Here is a 10,948-nt window from a genome sequence, read left to right on the forward strand (position 1 = left end):
AAGTCTCTGAAAATGTCACGACTGAGTTTGTGAGCACTGTAGCCTGACATGGGATCCCCAGTGAGCTCCACGACTAAAAATATGTGAGCACCACAACCAGTGTGTATGCAGTCAGCAAGCAACAACATCAATATTAGCGATGGCCACAAAGGGAAGAGGGGAGGGGAAGGAATTTATTGAAAAAAGGAAAAAAAACAACAGACTGTGGTCTCATCTAAAATGGAGAAATTCAGCCCATGAGCTAGATTCAAGGACATAGTGGATGATTTCAACAGCATTTTAAAGACGAATTTCATAAATGCAATATCTTTTCACATCCTTTGATCAGTATTAGGGACATAAGATGAATGTGAACAGAAGTCTCTGAAAATCAAGTTAGAACTACAGACTGTAAAATTCTGAGCATTCCTCGGTGGTCAAATACAGACATGTATGAAGCCTTAGATGTTCAAGATAGTTTATCGACTCCTTAGAACTGAGCTATCTTTCATAGTTGCCATATGAAAAGCGTGGTACAGATGAAATGTCTCAGAAATGACAGCAGAATATGGATTTGGTATCTGCATCAAGGATTTGAAACTTATGGTGTGATTTTTCATTACTCTATTTGATTTTTCCTTCCATTTTATCCCTCCAATATATTGGTGACTCTTTGGCATAACAAGAAAAATGCTTTTTAACAAACATTTTAATCCTGCTTGAAACACATCGCATGTTTCACAGTGCTTGTTCCTCCGTCTGTGGCACTAGTTAAAGAGAAAAGTACAGTAAGGATTAGCTCACACTTGTCACCTTTGTTTACTGTTTTGGATAGTGTCAAAGGCAAAATCTGCACTCAGGAAAATGTAACTGGATCGTGTAAAAACTCTCTCCTCTCCTCTTCTCTCCCCTCCTCTCCCCTCCTTCCTTCTCCCCTCACCATCCCTCCCTCCCCCTCCTCTCTTTTCCCTTCCACTTCCCTCCTCCTCTCTCCCTTTTTTTCTTTCTTTTCTCTGTTTTTTTTAAAGATGTAGGCATATTGCTATTTATTCAGCCATTGATTAAGCTGATTGAATTGGGCATGAACTACACCTTACTATTTTTCTTTTTTTATAAATTTATTTATTGATTCACCATGAGAGCAATTACAAAGTTTTTGGGTTTAAGTCTCAGTCATACAATGATGAAACACCTGTCGCTTCACCAGTGCCCACTTTCCACCACCAAAAACCCCAGTCTACCCTCCATCTCACATCCTTCCCCCACCTGTGGGGCAGATGATTTCCACATTATTCTCTCTCTACTTTGATTACATTCAATATTTTGACACCAGACCCACCATTATTATTTGGGATTTTACCCCAACACTGAGATCTGCCAAAAAGGCAACCACAGATAATTTGTTTTCTATTGCTGGTTATGAATAACATACAATGTCACACAGCTGCAATAGTGGCCATGCGATTTTGGAATTCTGAAATTTTTTTTTTTTTTGCTTTTTGGGTCACACCCGGTGATGCACAGGGGTTACTCCTGGCTCTGCACTCAGGAATTACTCCTGGCGGTGCTCAGGAGACCATATGGGATGCTGGGAATCGAACCCCGGGTGGGCTGCATGCAAGGCAAAATCCCTACCCACTGTGCTATCACTCCAGCCTTGGAATTCTAAAATTTTAACAATTAAATATGGAGGGATTTCTGCCAAAAACTGCTGGATTCTGAGAATTGTTTCTGAGTCCCTGGGATCACAGTCATTAAGCAGCTTGATCAGGAGCCAGAGAGGTCGTTCATGGGCGGCGACCTGGGGTCTCATTGGGGTGGGGAGGAAAGGGCCGGCTCCACCCCCAACCCGTGTGGCCCTGTGTGTCTTGTCACTCTGGGCCCAAACCTGATTGCCCAATGGCCTCTGGAGGATGGTGGCCACCGAGCCGCCAAGGGGGAACAGGTGGAGGGACAACACCCTTTCCCCCCTGGGGTGGCCCGGCACCATTAACCTACTGCGGGGACCAGACATATTTCTGCCAAAAGCTGCTGGGTTCCAAGATTTGTTTCTGAGTCTCTGGGATGATGGCCATTAAGCAGTTTGATCAGGAACCAGAGAGGCGTTGCCTCCAATTATATATAGCTGAGCCGAAGGTGGTTTGTGGGTATGTCTCCCACATACTTAACTTTTGGCCATTTGCTTTCTTGGTAAACTTGGCCCCAGGTTTTTGGGGTCTGGCCAAAGGCACAGCAGCAATTTGGGGGTATTTAGAAATCTGAAGGCACCATCAGGCTGCTGATGTGCTCACCTCACAAGTACAGATTTACCTGCTGGTGGCACCATACCCCATCTTCTCTGTTTTTTGGATCATGCCTGGCTGTGATTAGGGCTACTCCTGTTTCTATGTTCTTTTCTTTTTCTTTTTTGTTTTGCAGTCACACCCAGAAATACTCAGGGCTTACTCCTGGCTCTGCTCTGAGGAATCATTCCCGGTGGAGCTCAGGGGGCCATATGGGATGTTGGGGATCAAACCCTGTCTACCTCGTGCAAGGCAAAATGCCCTCCCCACTGAACTATAGCTCCAGCCCTGTGCTTTTTTTTAATGAACTGTGAAAATTATTTCATTTTTCTAAACTTGATTTTGACATTTATAAATGGGAAACAGGTTTTCTATATTTATAAAATTTTCTGTATTTATGAAATACATAGATAAAGAGTGGGTAATTTTTCAGAAAAGTGAAATGACAAAATTAAATAATTAGTAAATGCTCATCAAATGTTAACTCCTTTTTCTTCAAATGTTGGGATTTATACTCTATTTCTGCTACTGTTAGGAATGCATTTCCAAAACCTAAGTGCATATAAATTTTGTATTGAATGTCTGAGTGAAATATAGAAAAATTATGCGGTGAATGCAGCACTGAGTGATTTAAACTATGCCACAAAAGAGGTAATGTCTCATTTTAATTGTCTGTGTGAATTTCATTGCCCTTCTCTGGGCAAAGATAAGACAGGAACTACAGGATATTTTTGTTATAATATGTCTGCCAATTCCTGCTGAATAAAAAGGAAGAGCAGTTATAATTTATATAATTTTTCTCTCATTAAAACGAATGCATAGTAATTAAGAAACTGGAATGTGATAAAATAAACTCATCTGGTCCACAGACTTACTTGCAATGACATGTTTGACTTTTATTGCATCTCGGAGACTTTCCAGGGCAATGTGTGGTTCTGTGGGGGACATGAAGGGAGGGAACAGAGAAACACACTTTTTTTTTCTTTGCTTTTTGGGTCATACCCGGTGCTGCTCAGGGATTACTCCTGGCTTTGGACTCAGGAATTATTCCTGGCAGTGCTCAGGGGGCCATATGGGATGCTGGAAATCGAACCTGGATTGGCCACGTGCAAGGCAAACCCCCTACCCGCTGTGCTATCACTCCAGCCCCTGAGAAACACACTTTTTTCCCTGTAATGTCTTTTTTAAAATTTTTTTATTATTTTTTTATTATAAATTTTTTTAATAGTGAGACATCATGAGGTACAGTTGCAGACTTACACATTTTTGTGCTTGGGTTTCACTTATACAATGATCAAACACCCATCCCTCCACCAGTGCCCATTTCCCACCACCACGGATCTCAGTATCCCTCCCACCCCCCCGTCCCCCCCATCCCACCCTGTCTCTGTGCCAGGGCATTCCCCTCTGTTCTCTCTCTCCTTTTGGGTGTTGTGGGAGAAACACACTTTTAACTGCCCCTTGAATTGTCTTTGTTGCATGCATGTGTGTGTGTGCGTGTGTGTGTGTGTGTGTGTGTGTGTAGGTGAGGATGTGTGCATGCGAGTGTGTGCATGTAGTGAGTGTGTGTGAGAGTGAGCATGTGTGAGTGTGCATGCGAGTGTGTGTAGGTGTGTGAGTGTGTGCATGAGAGTGTGTGCATGTGGTGAGTGTCTGTGTGTGTGAGAGTGAGCGTGTGTGTGTGTGAGTGTCTGAGTGTGTGCACACATACCAGAATGCTTGCTTACTTGCTCCTCCACATTTACGATGCAAAAATAAACCTGGTGCATGTGTCAACCTTTATGAGCTGGCAAGCCCTGCTCCTATTTAATTGTTCACTTTTTTTTCCCTTTCTAGCCATGGGAGTTTTGATCCCCCCCCCACTCCCTTCTTCACATTACAAGAGGCAATAAAGATAAAGAGAGCAAGTGCGTTTTTTGTAAATAACTCCTGTAAATCTGTTTGAACAAGTCAAAACTGCCAGAGGAAAATGCTGTACTCCAAGAGCTCAGCTTCAAAAGAAACGTGCATGTCCTGTGACTCAAAGCAGGCAGGCAAGGACAAGCCACTGTCCATGCTCCAGGGATGGCACCCAATGGCAGCTCTGAAGTGGAACAGGAAGGACAGGTAGCAAAGCACATAGGCTTATAGACTATCATTTCTCACCCAATTTCACTTTGATTAAAAATGCTAGAGAGGGGCAGGAGAGATATCTCAACGGCCGAAACACATATTTTGCACACGAGAGACTTTGATTCAATCCCCATCACTTGATTTCCTGACTGCTGCTGTGAGTGGCCCCTGAGCCCTGAGTCATGAGCATCCCATGAGCACTGCTGGACGTGACTCCCCGCAAATGCAAGCAAACAAGAAAAACCAGAGAAATTTGCATGCAGTGCTACTACATCCAGTCATGCACCACTGAATGACGGGGCTCATTCTGCGAAACGCAAACTTAGGCAATTTCCTTGGTGTGTGGATGACGTGGGGTGTAATGAGAGCAGTCGGGGTGCTTCATGTGTACCAGGGCTACGTAGTGTAGCCAATTTGAGCCCTCACCATATCTCTGATCTGTCATTGACAAAAACAGCATCTCATTAAACGTTTTATATAAATTTTTTCCCATTGAAAAAAATTGTAGGCACCATGATTTAAAATATTGTTCACAAGAGGGTTTTAGGTACACAAAGCTCCAACACCGCAAGCGCCCCTAGAGTGTCCTCTTTACTCCACCCTTGTCTCAGTGGTCCACCCCTTAGTTCAATCTCCCTTCCCCAGCTCAATTCTGTACACTGAGCTCTCTTTTATAGTGATGAAAAAAAAAGAGAGGGATCATAATTAAAAAAAAAATTCTGCCCACAGTTCCGGTTGTTACCACAACTTCTTGCTCCCTTTGATCTTAAACCTTACACTCTAAGGGCACCCGAATTCTCACTCGGTCCCAAATATGCCATTAGCACTCCTGGGCTCTGAATTGCTGGGCCATAAGACTCTAACGGCCCTGTCCTTGAGAGAAATAAGAATTTAACTCCCAAGTTTCCACTCAGTCAACTCTTCCCTGATCCGATAGAAAGTCAGGATCTTCTACCTCTCACTGAGTTTCCGGTATACTTTGAACATTTTCTTATTGCAGTCCTTAATTGGTGCATTGCAGTTATTTTGATTATATGCTTCTCTCCCCCACAGGGTGTCGGGAAGGACGGTTCTTCATCTTTGTATGCATGGCTGGTAAAGAGTGCCAACTGTTTGGAGGGATAAGTATGGTACACAAAATAATTAAGTGGTTTTTTTTTTTCAAGTTTCAGGGCTTTTTTCCAAAGGCAGTATTTCTCAACACCAGATCCTTGCTGAGAGCTCTGCAGTTCTCATTCTTTTCCCTTTGTGATGATTGAGTAGTGGTTCCCAAAAGATGGTTCCCACTGCATACTCTCTGGAGCCTGCAAATCTGAATTTGGAAGAGGGCTTTTTGTAGAAGTAGTTAAGGACTTGGAAATGAGATCTTCCTAGATTACTGAGGCAGGTTGTAGACCTAATGACAAACTATTTTTGGTGAGGCCACATACAACTGTGTTCAGGGATCACTTCTGTCATTCCTCAGAGGGCCATATGATGTCCTGGGATTGAACTGGGGTCAACTGTGTGCAAATCAAGTGCTTTAACCATTATACTATGTCTCCAGCCTCTGGATGAGAATATATATAATATATATTATATATATTGGTGCTACACGGCAGATTTTTCCTGGTTCAGTGCTCACGGATCACATCTGATGGTACTCAGGAAAACATAAGTGGTGCCAGGGACCTAATGTGTTTGGCGCATGCAAGGCAAGTGCCTTAGCTACTGAACTATTTCTCCTGTCTCTAGATGAGAAGGATTTTACAAGAGGATGCAAGATGCGCATGCAATTGGAAAAGACCATGTACAAGTGAAACAGAGACTGGAGTGATGCAGCTCCAAATCAAGGGGTGCTTAGAACTTCAGAAGTATGAGAAATGTAGGAAGAGTCTCTGCTATAACCTGAAGGAAGCACGTTCCTGCTGAGACATTGATTTTAGATGTCTATTCTTTAGAATTATGCCAAAATAAATCCCTAATACTATATATGTCCCAGTTTGTGATAACGTGATATGCCAGCCCTAGGAAATAGCCATATCACCCACTTCCTCACTAGTATTTTTGTATGTTAGTTTTTGCATAGTTTTTCACTGCCTGTCCTATTTTTTCTCTAGTTTCAAGTGATATCAAGCACTCCAAATCATGATCTTTTTCTTCTTTCTCACTCATAGCTTAATTTCCTGTGCCTCAGAACTGTATCTTCTACCTCTGCTTCCTATTGTACATGTTTATAACTGACTCTCTTATAGGTGCAGAGTCTTTATTTTTATTTTTATTTTTTTTTGCTTTTTGGGTCACACCCGGCGATGCTCAGGGGTTACTCCTGGCTCATGCACTCAGGAATCGCTTCTGGCGGTGCTCGGGGGGACCATATGGGATGCTGGGAATCGAACCTGTGTCGGCCATTTTGGCTGCGTGCAAGGCAAATGCCCTACCCGCTGTACTATCGCTCCAGCCCCTAGGTGCGGAGTCTTTAAATCGAACCCACCTCCCTTTTCCCAAGAAGCCCCTTGTTTTCTTATATGCCTTATTTCTTTATGGTGCCAGTACTAGGAGGATACTTGGGACTAATTTTTACCTGAACTCCTATATCATATCAGCCTCATTAAGTCACTGTGGAACAGAACATTTTTAATTTTATCCCTTACTGTGGTTTAAAGCCAAATAATAATAAATTGGACAATATGGGGGTGGGGCTGGGAAAATATGGGTGCTGTCTTGTTGTGCTCATGGTTGATTACTGGCGGTGCGCTCAGGGATCATTTCTGGCAGTACTCACGAAACCATATGAGGTGCCAGGAATTGAACCCAGGTCAGTTGCATGCAAAACAGGTACCTTACCTGATGTAGTATCTCTCTGGCCCTTGGCCATTTTAAAATCTACAGGATGCTTTGCTGGGCAAAAAGTTTCTAGAACTTACTCATCTTGCATCACTGAAACTCACATACACCTCCTCCTGTTATTGAAAGGGTCCTTTCCCCTCCTCCTGTCCTTTAGCAACCACTCTTTAAAAAATATTTTTATTAGTGAAACACCATGAGGTACAGTTGTAGACTTACACATTTCTGTGCTTGGGTTTCAGTCATACAATGATCAAATACCCATCCCTCCACCAGTGCCCATTCTCCACCACCACGGATCCCAGTATCCCTCCCACCCCCCATCCCCCCGTCCCACCCTGCCTCTGTGGCAGGACATTCCCTTTTGTTCTCTCTCTCCTTTTGGGTGTTGTGGTCTGCAAAAGAGGCATTGAGTGGCAATCACGTTCGGTTCATAGTCTACTTTCAACATAGCAACCACTTTTTTATTTTCTACTTCCAACATTTTCCCCGACTTTAGACATTTCTTTCACTGTGTGAGTCATATAATATTCTGAATTGTTATTTTACTTTTAATTTGAATTATTGGATAATAATTTAATAATTCTCTTAATTAGAACAATTTCTGACAAATGGAAACTATTGAAAAGCAGGAAGAGATAAAAATAACTCACCAAAGTCCCATCATCTAAGACATCCATGAACTTAATACATTTAATTATAACTGTGGTATTATGTAAGTTTTTATCTTTTTTTTTCTTTTTGGGTCACATCTGCCTATGCTCAGGAATTACTCCTGGCTCTGCACTCAGAAATTACTCCTAGCAGTGTTCAGGGAATCATATGGGATGCTGAGAATCGAACCCAGGTCGGCCACATGCAAGGCAAATACCCTACCCACTGTGCTATCACTCCAGCCCCAGTTTTTATCTTTTAATCATTGTATATAATTTTATAGGCATAGATGGATGAATGAGTAAATATTGTTGTTTTTCAAAACTATTTTTTTTTTTTGCTTTTTGGGTCACACCCAATGATGCATGGAGTTACTCCTGGCTCTGCACTCAGGAATTACCTGATGGTGCTATGGGGACCATATGGGATGGTAGGAATCAAACTTGGGTAGGCCGCGTGCGAGGCAAATGCCCTACCCGCTGTACTACTGCTCCAGCCCCCCAAACTATTCCTATTTGTTTTTAGGGGTCTATGAAACATAATTCCTCATGTGTCATCAACAATCCCCTATAATGGTTTCTACCACTGTCTGAGATTAGAATGTTGCTATTTGGTATGAGCTTGGGCACCTGAGCTTGGGTGGCCTGGGGGAACACTTATCATTAATTTCTGTCACTGTCACTGTCCTCCCATTGTTCATTGATTTTGCTCGAGTGGGCCCAATAATGTCTCCATTGTGACAACTGTTACTGTGTTTGGCATATCGAATACATCACGGGTAGCTTGCCAGGCTTTGCCGTGCACACGAGATACTCTCGGTAGTTTGCCAGGCTCTCCGAGAGGGGTGGAGGAATCGAACTCGGGTCGGCCATGTTGGCTGCGTGCAAGGCAAATGCCCTACCAACTGTGCTATTGCTCCAATCATTTGTATATAATGATTTATATAAATCATTAATTTATATAATTTTTTTTTTGCTTTTTGGGTCACACCTGGTGATGCTCAGGGGTTACTCCTTGTCCATGCACTCAGGAATTACTCCTGGCAGTACTCAGGGGATGCTGGGATGCTGGGAATTGAAGCCGGGTCGGCCGCATGCAAGGCAAACGCCCTACCCGCTGTGCTATCACTCCAGCCCCCGATTTATATAATTTTTTTTAGCTGTTCCTAGACCCCAAAGTCTAATTCTGGCAGTGGGAGAACCTGTGTCAGTTTCCAGAGAGTACTTGCTTCTCATCCCTGTTTGCCTTGAACCAGAGCCCAGACGCTCATGTTCTTAGGTTCCCTCCCAGTGGAGCCATTATCATTAAAATAGCATGAGATGATGTATTCCTTTCAGACAGCTAGGGCACATTGTCCAAACCTGCTAAAAAATTGCTATGTGCAATTGTTCCTGGAATGTCATCATTCACTTTAGATTTCACAGTTGATGCTAATATGAGAAGTATAAATTGCTCACGTACTGCTTAGCCTAAAGCCAATTAGTTTCATAATGTACCCTTAGCATCACAAAGCCTAAGATGTAAATGCTCTGTCAAATGTGACTGGTTTTCATTATTGGATATTTCTTTGTGCTGTTTAGTCTTTAAAGCCAGCCGCACACTCTAGGGGTAAAGGCAGCTCAATAGAGAAGGGAGCACTAAATAAAGGGTGTTGGGAAGATCCGCCCAGGAAGGGAGATGCATGTTGAAAGTAGACTATAGAGCGAACATGATTGCCACTCAGTGCCTCTTTTGCAAACCACAGCACCCAAAAGGAGAGAGAGAACAAAAGGGAATGCCATGCCACAGAGGCAGGGTGGGATGGGGGGATGGGGGGTGGGAGGGATACTGGGATTAGTGGTGGTGGAGAATGGGCACTGGTGGAGGAATGGGTATTTGATCATTGTATAATCGAAACCCAAGCACAAAAATTTGTAAGTCTACCACTGAAGTCAAACTCATGGTGTTTCACTAATAAAAATTTAAAAAAATGAAAAATATTTTACAGATTGGCTAGATAAAGCCAACTAACTTGATGGAAGGTGAAAAAAAAGTGTCGAGATTTTAAACTGAAATATTGGGGGTGCGGGAGTGTTTGGGTCACACTCGGAAGTACTCAGGGTTTATTCCTGGCTCTGTGCTCAGGGATCACTCCTGGCAGTACTCCTGGAGGGACTATACAGGATGCCGAGGATCAAACCTGGGTCAGCCAAATGCCAGGCAAGAGGCGTTTCCACTGTACCATCTTGCCAGCTTCCTGAGTGGAAATATCTTCACTGGAGATGAAAATACATTTTCCATAAGCCTTTTGCCAGAATAGTGCACGTGCTTCTCAGCACTGATACTGAAATGAACCCTATTGAGCCACGTGGGCGCTGGGCCTTCTGTCGGCAGCAGGTGTGGGTGGCCCACCCAGGCTCTTCCTCTCTTGCCTCCTATTTCCTGGCTGCACAGCGTGCACGGGTTTTCGTTACCGACACTGTGAATATCATCCCCGTCTCTTCTAATCAAATATGTTCCTTAGTTTGACAGGAATGAGATCTTAGTTTTTCAAACAGAGAGGTGGAAAGGAATAACATACAATGGTGTGGGAGGTGGAGGGGAGTTAAGATAGAGGAGGGTCATTATGACAATAATAGTTGGAAATGATCACTCTGGACTAGAACTGAGTGTTGAAAGCAGGTAAAGAGATATACATGATAATATTTCAGCATTTGTATTGCAAACCATAATGTCTAAAATAGGAGAGAAGGGAAATATGACAGAGAGAGAAGGAGGAGGAGGAGGAGGAGGAGAAGGAGGAGGAGGAGGAGGAGGAGAAGAAGAAGAACAAGGAGAAGGAGAAGAAGAAGAAGAAGAAGAAGAAGAAGAAGAAGAAGAAGAAGAAGAAGAAGAAGAAGAAGAAGAAGAAGAAGAAGAAGAAGAAGAGCTGCAATTGGAGGAGGAGGGGGGAGAAGGAGAAGGAGAAGAAGCAGAAGCAGAAGAAGAAGAAGAAGAAGAAGAAGAAGAAGAGAGAAGAAGAAGAAGAAGAAGAAGAAGAAGAAGAAGAGCTGCAATTGGAGGAGGAGGAGGGGGAGAAGGAGGAGGAGGAGGAGAAGGAGGAGAAGGAGAAGGAG

At 43.2% G+C, this 10,948-nt stretch overlaps 1 pseudogene; it reads left to right on the forward strand.

Moving 5' to 3' along the window:
- Window positions 1-4,325: 4,325 nt before the first annotated feature.
- LOC130021846 (high mobility group protein B1-like) overlaps window positions 4,326-10,948 on the forward strand; it is a 36,622-nt pseudogene continuing 29,999 nt past the window's right edge.

Source organism: Sorex fumeus, unplaced genomic scaffold (genome assembly GCF_029834395.1).
Source record: "Sorex fumeus unplaced genomic scaffold, SorFum_2.1 ptg000002l, whole genome shotgun sequence".
Classification (NCBI taxonomy): Eukaryota; Metazoa; Chordata; class Mammalia; order Eulipotyphla; family Soricidae; genus Sorex; species Sorex fumeus.